Raw genomic sequence first — 15,646 nt, forward strand, 5'->3', positions numbered from 1 at the left:
TTCGTCTCATCTCATCATTTCCATTTCATTTCCATTTCATTATTTCATCATTTCATTATTTCATTTCATCTCATTTCATTATTTCATTTCATTATGTCATTTTATTTCATCTCATTACATTTCATCTCATTATTTCATTTCATCTCATCATTTCATCTCATTTCATCTCATTTCATCATTTCATCTCATCATTTCATCTTATTTCAATTTCATTTCAATTTCATCATTACATTTCATAATTTCCTTTCATTATTTCATTTCATTTCATCTCATTTCATTATTTCATTTCATTTCATCTCATTTCATCTCATTTTTCATCTCATTTCATCTCATCATTTCATCTTATCATCTCATCTCATCTCATCATTTCATCTCGTCATTCATCTCATTTCATCTCATCATTTTAACTCATTATTACATCTCATCTCATTTCAATTTCATTTCACTATTTCATATCATTTCATTATTTCATTTCATTTCACCTCATCATTTCATCTCATCATTTCATCATTTTATCCATCATCTCATTTCATCTCATTTCATCTCATCTCATCTCCTTTCAATTTCTTTTCAATTTTGTCCTTTCATCTTGTCATTGCAACTCACCATTTCATCTCAACACTTCATCTCATCTCATCTCATCTTTTCGTCATTTCGTCTCATCATTTCATCTCATCTCAAGTCATCTGATCATTTCATCTAACTGAAATGATGTAATGGAATCATGAAATGAAATGGATAGGATGCCCTCAGTGATGTTAAATTTAAAAATTGTTTGTTTTCATGTATTCATTTTTATATTTATATGTATTTATATTTATGTTTACTTATATTGCTTTTTACTTATTTTTATTTATATTTTTACTTATTTCTGTATTTATAGACAAGGTCCTGTTCTGTGGCCTAGGCTGGAATGCAGTGGTGCATTCACAGTTCACTGCAGCCTCGAGCAAACCTGCCACCTCAGCCTTCCAGGTAGCTGGGACCCCAGGTGTGCACCACCACACCTGGTTAATATTTTATTATTTGTAGAGATGGAGGCTTGCTATGCTGCCCAGGCTGGTCTCAAACTCCTGGGCTCAAGCAATTCTCCTGCCTTGGCATCCCAAAATGCTGGGATTACAGACATGAGCCACAGTGCCCAACCTATTTATTTATTTATTTATTTATTTATTTATTTATTTATTTAATAAAGACAAGGTCTCACTATGTTGCCCAGGCTGGTCTTCAACTCCTGGCCTCAAATGATTCTCCAAACTTGGCCTCTCAAAATCTTGGGATTACAGGTATGAACCACCATGCCTGGACTAAAAATAGTATTATATTTTTGCATTATATAATTTTCAATTAGGTAATATGAATATTCTGTACAGGAAATATGCTCTTAATTACATAGGCATAAACATTTGTTACACTGAGAAAAATCTAATAGAGCTAAAAATAAAAATTAATTTGGAAAGGTCATTAGATATTCATACATTCTTACGTTTATACATTCTTTCATATATTCATATATTCTTTTAACAGTATCAATGGTTTGGAATTATGTGTACAAAACCATGACCTATACGTAATACAACTAATGACAGGCTAATAACTGATAAGTAATACAACTAATAATTAGAATTCAAGGAATATTACATACAAAGCTTTAACTTCTCATCATCAGATTTTGTTTTTCTTTCTTTCTGTTTTGGCAGATACTATGAACACAACATTCAACTCACAGACACTATGGAGCCCTTACTAAGCATAAAGTACTGTGAAAGGCCAGGGCTAGGACAGAACTGAGACAGGGCCAGGGATAGGACAGAACTGGGGCAGGGTCATGGCCAGAGAAAAACCAGGGGCAGGGTCACAGCCAGGGACATGACAGGACCAAGGCCAGGGCCAGAAACAGGGCAGAACCAGGGCCAGGGCAGGGCCATGGCAGGGCAAGGGCCATGGCAGGATCAGGGCCAGGAGAAGGCCAGGGCAGGGCTAGGGTAGCACAGGGCCAAGGCAGGGCAGGGTCAGTGTAGAGCAAGGAACGGGCCAGGGTATGGCAGGGCAGGGACAGGGAGGTCCAGGGCCACAGCCAGGTCCAGGACATGGACAGGGCAGAGCCAGAAACCTGGCAGGACCAAAAAGGGGACAGGGCAAGGGCAAGGCCAGAGAAGGACCATGGAGAAAACATGGCCAGGGAGGGTCCAGGGCAAGGGCAAGGCCAGGGCAGAACCAGAGCCAGGGCACGCCAAAGGCAGGGCCAGGGCAGGGCAAGGCCAGGGTAGGGCAGGGCCAGTGTAGGGTGAGGGTAGGGCCAGGGCGAGTTCAGGGCCAGGACAGGACTAAGATAGCACAGGGCCAAGGCAGGGCCAGGGCAGCGCCAAAGGAGGGGCCAGGGCCAAGCATGGCCAGTGCGGGGCCTGGGGATTGACAGGGCCAGGGCCAGGGTCAAGGCTGGGCCAGGGACAGGGCCAGAGCAAGGGCAGGGCCAGGGAGAAGGCAGAACCAGAGAGGATCCAGAGCAAGGGCAGGGCCAGGGCAGAACCAGGACCAGGATAAGGCAAAGCCAAAGCCAGGGCAGGGCAAGACCAGGGAACGGCAAGGCCAGGGTAGAAAAGGCCAGGGTAGGGCCAAGGCCAAGGCAGGGCAGGGCTAGGGTAGCACAGGGCATGGCCAAAAACAGGGCAGGGCCATAGCAGTGGCAGGACTAGCAACAGGGCCAGGGCAAGCACTGGACCAGAGCATGGTGGGGACAATACAGGGCCAGGACAGAGGGATGGCAAGGCAGGTCCAGGGCTATTTCTTGGACTCGGTAGGCCTGGAGTCAGGCAAGGGCAGGGCAAGGGCAAGGCCAGGGAGAAGGCAGGGCCGGGGCCAAGGCAGTGCCAGGGCAGGGCAGGACCAGTGCAGGGCCAATGCAGGGTGAGGGCAAGGCCAGGGCACGGAAGGGCAGGGCACGACCAAGGAAGGGCCAGGAGAGGGCCAGGGTAAGGTCAGGGTCAGAACAAGTGTATGGCTGGGGCCAGGAATATGGTAGGACCAGGGCTGGGCCCAGGCTGGGACACACAGGGCAGCGCATGGCCTGTGCAAGGCAGGGCCAGAGCCAGGCCATAGAGATGGGAGGGCAACACCAAAGCAGAGTCAGGGTAGATCCAGGGCTGAGCCGGGTCAGGGCAGGTCCAGAGTCGAGGCAGAGCTAGGGCCCAGGCAGGGCCATGGCAGCACCAGGGCAGAAGAGGGCAGGGCAATGCAGGACTGGGCCATGGCAGTGCCTGGTCAACTGCAGGGCAGGGCCAGAAGCAGGACAGGGCCAGGGCCAATGCACAGGCCAGGGACACGGCATGACAGGAAGTGCCAGAGCAGGGCTGGGCCAACCTTGGGGCAGGGCAAATCAGGCCAGGACACCTCCAAGTCCAGCTCTGGCCCTGCCTTGGCCCTGGCCCCTTCCTGGCCTGACCTTGTCCCTGGCCCTGCCCTATCCATGCCCTGTGTGTTTGACCAGTGTTTTAAAACCAGAATCCTACAAGACACTTAAATCAGCTCTTTTTGGGCATTTTTAATAGAGATGGGGTTTCACAATGTTGCCCAGGCTGGTTCCAAACTCCTCAGATCAAGCCATCTGCCTGCCTTGGCTTCCCAAAGTGCTGGGATTACAGGACTAACCTGGCCAAGTATTTCACTTCTTTATGCCTGTTTCCTACATTTGGAAAACTGGGATGCTTTAAGTACCTGGCATATAGAATTATTGTGAGAATCAATGCCTCACATATTTACATATTGATAAAATTATACTCATAGAACACTACTGGAAGCAAAGATAGTGTTAGTTAAAATCTAGTGATTACTTACTGCAAATATTATTACTATTACAAGCAACATAGTATAGACATTATTACTGCTACTATAGTTATCTTAAAAATCTAAAATAAAAAATTTTACATAATAGCCCAATGTAATCTCTTCTGCTCTGCCCTGGCTCAGCCTTAGTGCCGGCTCTGCCCCTAGTCCTACCATATCCCTGGCCCTGACCCTTCCCTGGTCCTGCCGCTGCCCTGGCAGTTCCCATCTTCAGGCCTTACCATGGCCCTACCCTGGTCCTGACCCTGCCCTGGTCTGGTCCTGACGCTGGCCCTACCCCAGAGAAGGGGTATTGCAGAGCCAGGGAAGGGCCAGGGCAAATATGGGACAGGACACATCCAAATCCAGGAAAGGGCCAGGGCCATGACAGAGGCAGGGCGAGTCCTTGGCAGGGCCAGGAAAGGGTCATGGCAGGGTCACTGTATGGACAAGGTCCAGGCCAAAGCCAAGGCAGGGGCAGGGTCAGGCCTGCATAACGGCAGGACCAGAGCCAGTGATATGGCAGGGCCAGGGCCAGGGCTGTGCCAGGACAGAAAAGGAGCAGAGCAGGGCAGGACCAGAGCCAGGCCATAGAGACAGTAGGGCAAATGCCAAGGCAAGGCTAGGGTTGTGCCAGGGCTGAGGCAAGGTCAGGGAAGGTCCAGGGCTGAGTCAAGGCTAGAACCAATACAGGGGCAAAGGCCAGGGCAGATCTAGGGCACAAGCAGGGCAGGTTAGGGCAGGGCAATGGCAAGACCAGGCCATGGCAGGGCCAGCCCAGGATAGAACAGGGCACAGGCAAGGCAGGGCCAGGGCCACGGCTGGGGCAGGACAGAGACCAGGACCAGGGTCCAGGCCAGGGCTGAGGTAGGGCCAGAGCCAGGGTCTGGGCAGGGCCAAGGCGGGTCCATTGCAGGGCCAGGGCTCAGACCAGGGCCAGAGAAGGGCCGGGGCAGGGCCAGGGCCAGGACCAGGAAAGGGCAATGTCAGGACAAGGGCCATGGCAGGTCCAGCAACGGGGCTAGGGCCAGGACAGGGACAGAGTCAGGGCTAGGGGCAGAATAGCATGGCAGGGTAGAGCCAGGCCAATAAGGGCCAGGACAGGGTCAGGACCAAGGCTGGGCCAGGGTATGGCCTTCAGTAGCGAAGGGCCAGGGCTAGGGTCCATGCCAGTGCCAGTCCAGGGCAGAGGCAGGACCATGGCCAGGTCTAGGACAAGGCTGGGGCAGGGCCAAGGTCTGGGTCATGGTCAGCACAAGACCAGCACAGAGCCAGGGGAGGGACAAGCCATGGTAGGGGCAGGTTAAATCAGGGACAAGATACCTGCAAATCAACTTCAGGGCCAGGGTCAGGGCAGGGCCAGCTCATGGCCAGGGCCAAGACAGGGCCAGGGCCAGGGCTATCAGGATCATTGGCAGGGCCAGGGCCATGGCAGGACCAGGGTCAGGAGCAGGGGTCAATGCCTGGCCAAGGCCACAGATAGGACCAGGTCTGTGCTACGGCCAGTGTGAGGGCCAAGGCAGGGTCAGGGCAGGGCCAAAGGGAGGGCAGGGCCAGGGCAGGGTGGAGCAGGCCCAGGGTAGCACAGGGTTAAGGCAGGGCACGACCAACCAGGGCAGGTCTATGGCTGGGGCTGGGGCAGGGCAAGGGCCGGGTAGGGCCAGAGCCAGGGCAGGGCCAAGACAGTGGCAGCTCCAGGGCAGGCCAGGGTTAGGACCACGGACACGTCCAAGGCCAGTGCCAGGGTAAGGGCAGGGGCAGGCAGGGCAGGGCAAGGGTCATCTAAGAACCAGGGACAAAGCCAGGTCTAGAGCAGGGCCAGGGCCACAACCAGGTCTGTGCTATGGCCAGGTCCAACACAGTGCCCAGGTGAGGCTAGGGTGAAGGCCAAGATGGGGCCAGGGCAGGGTCAAAGCCAGGCTAGGGCCAAGGCAGGGCCATGGCGGGCGAGGCAGGGCGAGGAAAGCATAGGACTTAGACAGGGCAGGGCCAGGCCAGTGCCAAGACCTGGGCAGGGTAAGGGAACAGCCAAGGGCCATGGCCATGACCTGGGCAGGACCAGGTTCGGGGCAGGGGCAAAACAAGGGCAAGGACAGTGCAGGTTCTTGGCACAGCCAGGGACCAGGACAGTGTCAGGGCAGGACCAAGGCAGGGTCTGGGCCATGGTAAGACCAGCAACAGGGCTGGGGCTAGGCCAGTGACAGGACCAGTGTCAGGGCAAGGGCCAGGGCAGTGCAAGGCCAGGGTAGGGCCAGGGCCAGGGAGAACCAGGGCAAGGTCTCAAGCAGGGAAGGGCCAGGGCCAGGACAGGTCCAAGGCAGGGCCATGACAGGGCCAGCGGCTGCGTTAGGGCAAGGGCATGGCCAGAGCAAGGTAAGGGTCAGGGCCAAGGCCAGGGTAGGGACAGGGCAAGAAATATGGCAGGACCAGGGGCAATGCCAAGGCCAGGGCTAGGCCAGGGCTGAGTCAGGGTAGGGCAGGGCAGGGCATGGTATGGCAAGTGCAGGACAGGACAAGAGCCGGTCCACAGAGTGAGCAAGGCTGATGCCAAGAAAGAGCCAGGCTAGTGCCAACGCTGAGGCAGTGTCAGAGCATGTCCAGGGCAGGGCCGGGGCCAGGGCCAGAACTGAGCCAGGGCACAGCCAAGGCAGGGTAGGGCAGGGGAATGTCACAGCCAGGTCAGTACTGGGACAGGGCAGAGCAGGGCAAGGCGATGGTGGGGGCAGGGCAGGGACAGGCCAAGGCAGAGCCATGTCACGCTACGGCCAGGACACCTCCAAGGCCACTTCAGGGCCAGGGCTATGGCAGGACAAAGACCAGGGCCAGGGTCAGGGCCAGGTCTCTTCTAGGGCCAGGTCCAGAGCAGGGCCTAGAGAAGGCTAGGGTGAGGGTCAAGGTAAGGCCCGGGCAGGGTTAAAGGCAGAGTAGGGCTAGGGCAGGGTGATGACACACCCAGAGCACAGAAGGGCAGGGTGATGGCAAGATGAGGGGCAGACCACTGCCAGCTCAGGGCCAGGGAAGGGCCAGGGCAGAGCCAGAAAGGGTCTGGGTCAGGGCCAGGACAAGGCAGAGCAGGGCCAGGGCCACGGCAGAGTCAGGGCAGGTCCTTCACAGGACCAGGTTCCAGGCCAGGGCCAGGGCAGCAGCAGGGAAAGGGCCTGGATAAGGGCAGGGCCAGGGATATGGCAGGACCAGAGCTAGGGCCAGGACCAGGCCACAGTGAGGGCAGGGCAAAACCCAAGGCAGGGTCAGGGCAGGTCCAGGGAGCGGCCAGCACCAACTGGGGCCAAGGCATAAGCAGCGCAGGGTAATGCAGGGCAATGGCACCACTGGGCCATGACAGGGCAAGGTCAGTGCCAGGAGAGGCAGAACAGGCAGGCCCATGGTGGGGCCAGGGCAGGGATGGGCCAAAGCAGGGCCAGGACATGTCCAAGGCCAGGTCAGGGCCAGAAAAGGAGCAGGACCATGACTACTGGCAGGGCCAGTGCCATGACAGGACCAGGGTCAGGACAAGGGGCAGGGCCAGAGCCAGGGCCAGAGCCAAGGCCAGGCCAGCGCAGGTTAGGCAGGACCAGTGCCAGGGAAAGACCAGGGCAGGGATGGGGTAGCACAGGGCCAAGACAGGGTCAGGATGGGACCAGAGCAGGACAGGGCTGAAACAGTCCAGGTAACAGTAGGGCAGTTACAGGGCAAGGCAGGGCAGTACAGGGCCAGATCCACGGCAGGGGCAGGGCAAAGCCAGTCCCATTGCCAATGCACCCGCCCTCAATACAAGGCTCCTACCACCTGGCCACTGCTGTAGCCCGTCCATCGCTGTAAGCCTGACCCCCAACCCTGGCTGCAGCAGCCTGTCCTCCTAGCACAGCCACTCTCCTACCGCTCCGGTGCAATGCAGTCTCCGTCACTGCCACCCACCCGCAGCGAGGTGAGCCATGTTGTCGCAAGCCCTAGGTGTCTCCTCCTGCTCCTCCTGGCACGGAGCAGCTGGGCAGGCAAAGCCAGAAGAGCCTAGAGGAAGATGCAAAGGGTGAAAGGGTTAGAGCCTCAACTTGTCATGCTGGCCACTGGGTGGCAGGGGCCAGTTTCAGCAAACACACTCACACCCATCCTCCAAAGTACAGCCTCTCCTTTTGGCCCAAGCTGGCCAGGAACTGGGGTCTGGGGTGGGTGCTGGAGACACCACAGCACCCAGCTCCCCACTACACAGGAACCATTGGGCCCACCAGGGCTGCACTGGTTGGGGAGCAGGAGAAGCAGAAAAAATCAGACCCAGCCAGCCCTCCGCACCCCAGTGCTAATTCCTGTTCCGGACACCTCCATGCACAGGGCCCTGTCCCCCGTGGTGTCCCCAGGCGTGCCTGGCAGCCTCTGAGGCACAGACTCAGAGTGCACAGGCCCAGGAACCACGGTGGGTGTGGGGGCGCTGCCACGCTCAGGATTCCCACACAAACGCTGAGCGCCTGTTGCACTCCAGTATGACCAAGAGTAGGTCGGCCTCTGGAGTGTGGAGTCAGGGAGAGGAGAACTACTCCTTCCTTGGATGCCAACTCTGCTGACCGCCACCAGCAGTGCAGTCCCTGATAGCAATGAACTCGCCCCCCCTCCACGGCTAGTCCTGCCATCAATAGCGCCCCCCACCTCCATCCCCCAATGCTGCCAGTAGCATATACCCAATAGTGCCCTAACCTGTCCTCCTACATGGGCATTGCAGCCCCAGAAAGCGCCCATAACCCACCCTCCCTGCCGTGGGCAGTGCAGCCTTGTACAGTGCTGCCACCCAGTACCCCTAATGCAGGCAATGACACCCTGGATAGAGCCCCCAACCCACCCCACACTGCGAAAGGTGCAGCCCTGGATAGCCCCTGTCCTACCACTCTGGTCATGCTGCAGTCTCTGTCACCGCCACCACCAACCACAGTGAGGCAAGCCAGTGGGCCGCAGGATCTAGCATCCAGCAGCCAGGCACAGAGCAGCTCTCGCGGATGGCCGGCTCCTACCACTCCTACCACACTGCTGTCTCCGTGGCCATCTTCTTTGACTACAAAGGAATGAAAGTAGGTATCAATAAGAAGAGTAACTTTGGAAAGAATACAATCACAAGGAAGTTAAACACTACCCTCCTGAATAAATGACTAGCGGGTCAATGAAGATATTAAGACAGAAACTCAAAAATTTCATGAAACAAAGGGTAATGAAAACACAGTATACCAATATTGTTACACAGAAAGCAGTACAAAGGCAGATATTTATAGTTATAAGAGCCTACCATCCATACAAAAAAAAAAACTTCAAATAAACAAAACATCTTAAAGAACTAGTAAAGTAAGAACAAACTAAACTGAAAATAACAAAATAAGTAAGATCATAGCAGAAATAAAATTGAAATAAAAAACACACAAGATTAAACAAAAACTTGGTTTTCTGGAAAGCTAAACAAAATTACAAACTTTTCACCAGGATAACTAAGAAAAAAAGAGACAAGATTCAAATAAATAAAATCAACAGATAAAAAAAGGAGACATTACAACTGATACTTCAGAAATTCAAAGGATCATAACTGGCTACTATATGCCAATAAACTGGAAAGCCTAGTAAAAATTGGCAAATTCCTAGATGCATACAACCTACGTAGGTTGAACAATGAAAACATCCAAGACCAGAACAGATTGGTAACAAGTAGTGAGATCCAAGCCATCAGAAAAAGTCTCCCAGTAAAGAAAAGCCAGGAACTGTTGTCTTCACTGCTGATGGCTTCACACCAAAAAATTTAAAGACCTAGTACGAATCCTACTCAAACTATTTGGAAAAACAGGAGGGAATACTTCCGAACTTATTCTATGAGACCATTATTACTGTGATACCAAAATCAGACAAAGGCATCAAAGAAGGAAACTACAGGCCAGTATCTCTAATATTGATCCAAAATTCCTCAACAAAATACCAGTGAATCAAATTCAGTAATACATTAAAAAGATAATTCATCATGATCAAGTGGGATGTATCCCTGGGATGCAGGGGTCACTCAACATACAATGTGATACATCACATCAACAAAATAAACGACAAAAGCAGTATGATCATGTCAACTGAAACTGAAAAAGCATGTGATGAAATTCAACATCCCTTCATGCTCTAAATCCTCAAAAAAACGGATACAGAAGAAACACACAGCAACATAATAAAAACTACAGGAAAGACACCCACAGCTAGAATCAGATGGAATGGGGAAAAATGGAAAGCTTTTCCTCTAAGATCTGGAACATGATAAGGATGCCCACTGTCACCACTGTTGTTAAACATACTACTGGAAATCCCAGCTAAAGCAATCAGTGTAGCACCTGATATGGCCCCCAACCCACCCTGCCCCCTGCCACCAGCAGTGTAGCCCCCCCACAATAGCGCACCCAAGACACACAAACCGCCCTGCCTCCACGCACCATGGGCACTGCAGCACCCCATAGTGCCCTCAACCCAAAATCGCCACCACCCCCCCACAGCCGCACAGTGCAGCCCCGGATAGCACACTTATCCCACCTCACTGTTGCCAGCAATACACTCTGGGATAGTGCCCCCAACCGGCTGCCCGCCAAGGGCACTTCCATCAAGATGGAAATGTAAAAAATTTCTTCGAACTGGATGACACAACCTATCAAGACCTCTGGGATACAGCAAAGACAGTGCTAAAAGGAAAGCTTGTAGCCCTAAACACCTAGGTCAAAAAGTATGAAAGAGCACAGACAATCTAAGTTTGACGATAAGGCCATAGTTACCAAAACAGCATGGTACTGGTTTAAAAATAGGCACACAGACCAATGGAACAGAAGAGAGAACCCAGAAATTAACCCAAATACTCACAGCCAACTGATCTTTGACAAAGTAAACAAAAACATAAAGTGGGGAAAGGACACCCTTTTCAACACATGATGTTTGGATAATTGGCGAGCCACATGTAGGGGAATAAAACTGGATTCTCATCTCTCACCTTATAGAAAAATCTACTCAAGATGGATTAAGAACTTAAACTTAATTCCTGAATTATAAAAATTCTAGAAGATAACACTGGATAAGCCCTTCTAGATATTGGCATAGGCAAGGATTCCATGACCAAGAACCCAAATGCAAATGCAATAAAAACAAAGATAAATAGCTGGGACTTAAAGAGCTTTTGCACAGCAAAGGGAACAGTCAGCAGAGTAAACAGACAACCCACAGAGTGGGACCCCTAACCCTGACTCTGACCCTGACCCCTGACACCCAACCCCAACCCTAACCCCTAACCCTTAACCCTAACCCCTAACCCCAACCCTCACCCTAATGCAACCCTAACCCCTAACTCCTAACCTCTCTTAACCCCTAACTCTAAACGTTGACTCCTAACCCCTAACTCTGATCCCAACCCCTATCTCCAACTCCAAACACTAAACTTAACCCCTAACCCCTAACCCTAACAACAACCTTAACCCTAGGTTCGCTACTACGTTTGTATTGACTATGTCAACGTTGATTATTATGATCGCTGTCTTAGGACTGCACGGCAGCGAGGGGATTGCAAATCTTATATTAATATTTTTGTATTGACGCAGTGCATTAGCATTACAGGTGCTTCTTACATGAGCAATGGGGGTGTCATATTTTGGGTGTCACGTCTGCATTACGACTGCTGCATTTGTCTTCCGAGGATGCGGTGTGGATCTCGCATTGCGGCCGCCTCACAACGGCTGGGGAGAACCTCGGTTTGCACGATTCAGAGGGGCTTCTGGTTTCCCGTTTTCCACACTGAACCCTTCTAACTGGTCTCTGACTCTGATTATTCAGGGCTGCAAACAGGAAGGATTTTACTCACCGTCGATGCGGCCCCGAGTTGTCCAAAGCGAGGCAGTTTCCCCAAGGTCTGTGCTGAGGAGAACGCTGCTCTGCCTTCGCGGTGTCCCCTGGGTCTGTGCTGAGCAGAACGCAGCTCCGCCCTCACGGTGCTGCAGGCCCGCCCGGGTCTGTGCTGAAGAGAACACTGGTCCTCCCTCGCTGTACCTCCGAAGTGTATGCAGAGGAGAACTAAGCTCCGCCCTGACGATGCTCGCTGTGCGCCCCCTCTGCGCCTGCGCCGGCGCTGTCCGCCCCCCCGCCCGCGCCTGCGCCGGCGCTGTTCGCCCCCCCCCCCCCCCCACTGCGCCTGCGCCGGCGCTGTGCGCTCCCCTCTGCGCCTGCGCCGGCGCTGTGCGCTCCCCTCTGCGCCTGCGCCGGCGCCGTGCCTTTGCGAGGACGGAGCTGTGTTCTCCTCAGTGCAGACCCGGAGAGCATCGCGTGGGCAGAGCTGAGTTCTCCTCTGCACAGACTTCGGAGGTACAGCGAAGGCAGACCAGTGTTCTGCTCAGCACAGACCCGGGCGGGCCGGCGGTACCGTGAGGGCGGAGCTGCGTTCTGCTCAGCACAGACCTTGGGGACACTGCCTCGCTTTGGGACAACTCGGGGCCGCATCGACGGTGAGTAAAATCCTTCCTGTTTGCAGCCCTGAATAATCAGAGTCAGAGACCAGTTAGAAGGGTTCAATGTGGAAAACGGGAAACCAAAAGTCCCTCTGAATCCTGCCACCGAGGTTCTCCCCAGCCATTGTGAGGCGGCCGCAATGCGAGATCCACACCGCATCCTCGGAAGACAAATGCAGCAGTCGTAATGCAGACGTGACACCCAAAATACGACACCCCCATTGCTCATGTAAGAAGCACCTGTAATGCTAATGCACTGCCTCAATACAAAAATATTAATATAAGATTCGCAATCCCCTCGCTGCCGTGCAGTCCTAAGACAGCGATCATAGTAATCAACGTTGACATAGTCAATACAAACGTAGTAGCGAGCCTAGGGTTAAGGTTGTCGTTAGGGTTAGGGGTTAAGTTTAGTGTTTGGGGTTGGAGATAGGGGTTGGGGTCAGAGTTAGGGGTTAGGAGTCAACGTTTAGAGTTAGGGGTTAAGAAAGGTTAGGGGTTAGGGATTAGCGGTTAGGGTTGCGTTAGGGTGAGGGTGAGGGTTGGGGTTAGGGGTTAATGGTTAGGGGTCAGAGGTCAGGGGTCAGGCTCAGGGGTCCCACTCTGTGGGTTGTCTATTTACTCTGCTGACTCTTCCCTTTGCCGTGCAAAAGCTCTTTAGTTTAATTAAGTCCCAGCTATTTATCTTTGTTTTTATTGCATTTGCATTTGGGTTCTTGGTCATGAAATCTTTGCCTATGCCAATGTCTAGAAGGGTTTATCCAGTGTTATATTCTAGAATTTTTATAGTTCAGGAATTAGGTTTAAGTTCTTAATCCATCTTGAGTAGATCTTTCTATAAGGTGAGGTGGGCTACATTTTATTCCGCTTCATGTGGCTCGCCAATTATCCCAACATCATGGTTGAAAAGGGTGTCCTTTCCCTACTTTATGTTTTTGTTTACTTTGTCGAAGATCAGTTGGCTGTGAGTATTTGGGTTAATTTCTGGGTTCTCTCTTCTGTTCCATTGGTCTATGTGCCTATTTTTAAACCAGTACCATGCTGTTTTGGTAACTATGGCCTTATTGTCAAACTTAGATTGTCTGTGCTCTTTCAGACTTTTTGACATAGGTGTTTAGGGCTACAAGCTTTCCTCTTAGCACTGCCTTTGCTGTATCCCAGAGGTCTTGATAGGTTGTGTCATCCAGTTCGAAGAAATTTTTTACATTTCCATCTTGATGGAAATGCCCTCAGCGGGGAGCCGGTTGGGGGCACTATCCCAGACCGTGTTGCTGGCAACAGTGAGGTGGGCTAAGTGTGCTATCCGGGGCTGCACTGCGCGGCTGCGGGGGGGTGGCAGTTTCGGGTTGAGGACACATGGGGTGCTGCAGTGCCCATGGTGCGGGGAGGAAGGGCAGTTTGGGTGTCTTTGGTGCGCTATTGCAGGGGGGGCTACACTGCTGTTGTCAGGGGGCAGGGTGGGTTGGGGGCCATATCAGGTGCTACACTGATTGCTTTAGCTGGGATTTCCAGTACTATGTTAAACAACGGTGGTGACAGTGGGCATCCTTATCATGTTCCAGATCTTAGAGGAAAAGCTTTCCATTTTTCCCCATTCCATCTGATTCTAGCTGTGGGTGTCTTCCTTGTAGTTTTTATTCTGTTGCAGTGTGTTTCTTCTGTACCCGTTTTTTTGAGGATTTAGAGCATGAAGGGATGTTGAATTTCATCAAATGCTGTTTCAGTTTCAGTTGACATGATCATGCTGCTTTTGTCGTTTATTTGGTGAATATGATGTATCACATTGTGTGTTGAGTGACCCCTGCATCCCAGGGATACATCCCACTTGATCATGATGAATTATCTTTTTAATGTATTACTGAATTTGATTCACTAGTATTTTGTTGAGGAATTTTGGATCAATATTAGAGATACTGGCCTGTAGTTTCCTTCTTTGATGCCTTTGTCTGATTTTGGTATCACAGTAATAATGGTCTCATAGAATAAGTTTGGAAGTATTCCCTCCTGTTTTTCAAAATAGTTTGAGTAGAGTTGGTACTAGGTCTTTAAATTTTTTGGTGTGAAGCCATCAGCAGTGAAGACATCAGTTGCTGGGTTTTTCTTTACTGGGAGAATTTTTCTGATGGCTTCGATCTCATTACTTGTTACCAATCTGTTCTGGTCTTGGATGTTTTCATTGTTCAAGGTAAGTAGGTTGTATGCATCTAGGAATTTACCAATTTCTACTAGGGTTTCCAATGTATCGGCATATAATAGCCAGTTATGATCCTTTGAATTTCTGAAGTATCAGTTGTAATGTCTCCTTTTTCTTTATCTGTTGATTTTATTTATTTGAATCTTGTCTCTTTTTTTCTTAGTTAGCCTGGTTAAAAGTTTGTCAGTTTTGTTTAGCTTTCCAGAAAACCAACTTTTCATTTAATCTTGTGTGTTTTTTATTTCAATTTTATTTCTGCTATGATCTTATTTATTTTGTTATTTTCAGTTTAGTTTGTTCTTACTTTACTAGTACTTTAAGATGTATTGTTTATTTGAAGTTTTTCTTTTGTTTGGATGGTGGACTGTTATAGCTTTAAATCTCTGCCTTTGTCCTGCTTTCTGCATAACAATTTTGGTATACTGTGTTTTCATTACCCTTTGTTTCATGAAATTTTTGAATTTGTCTTAGTATCTTCATTGACCGGCTAGTCATTTGTTCAGGAGAGTATTGTTTAACTTCCCTGTGATTGTATTCTTTCCAAAGTTACTCTTCTTATTGATATCTAGTTTCATTCCTTTGTAGTCAAAGAAGATGGCCACGGAGACAGCAGCATGGTGGGAGTGGTAGGAGCTGGCCATCAGCAAGAGCTGCTCTGTGCCTGGCTGCTGGATGCTAGAGCCTGCGGCCCACTGGCTTGCCTCACTGTGGTTGGTGGTGGTGGTGACAGAGACTGCAGCACGACCAGAGTGGTAGGACGGGGCTATCCGTGGCTGCGCCTTTTGCAGTGTGGGGTTGGTTGGGGGCGCTATCCGGGGTGTCATTGACTGCATTAGGGGTACTGGTTAGTAGCACTGTATAGGGCTGCACTGCCCACGGCAGGGAGGGTGGGTTATGGGTGCTTTCTGGGGCTGCAATGCCCATGTAGGAGAACAGGTTAGGGCACTATCGGGTATATGCTACTGGCAGCATTGGGGGATGAAGGTGGGGGGCGCTATTGAGGGCAGGACTAGCTGTGGAGGTGGGGCGAGTTTGTTGCTGTCAGGGGCTGCACTGCTGTCGGCAGTCAGCAGAGTTGGCATTCAAGGAAGTAGTTTTCCTCTCCCTGACTCCACACTCCAGAGGCTGACCTACTCTTGGTCATACT

At 51.3% G+C, this 15,646-nt stretch overlaps 1 pseudogene; it reads right to left on the reverse strand.

Annotated features, from left to right (window-relative positions):
* Positions 1–2,327: 2,327 nt before the first annotated feature.
* Positions 2,328–3,120, reverse strand: LOC101178965 (annotated as a pseudogene).
* Positions 3,121–15,646: the final 12,526 nt, after the last annotated feature.

This window comes from Nomascus leucogenys, chromosome 7b (genome assembly GCF_006542625.1).
Source record: "Nomascus leucogenys isolate Asia chromosome 7b, Asia_NLE_v1, whole genome shotgun sequence".
In the NCBI taxonomy this organism is placed as follows: Eukaryota; Metazoa; Chordata; class Mammalia; order Primates; family Hylobatidae; genus Nomascus; species Nomascus leucogenys.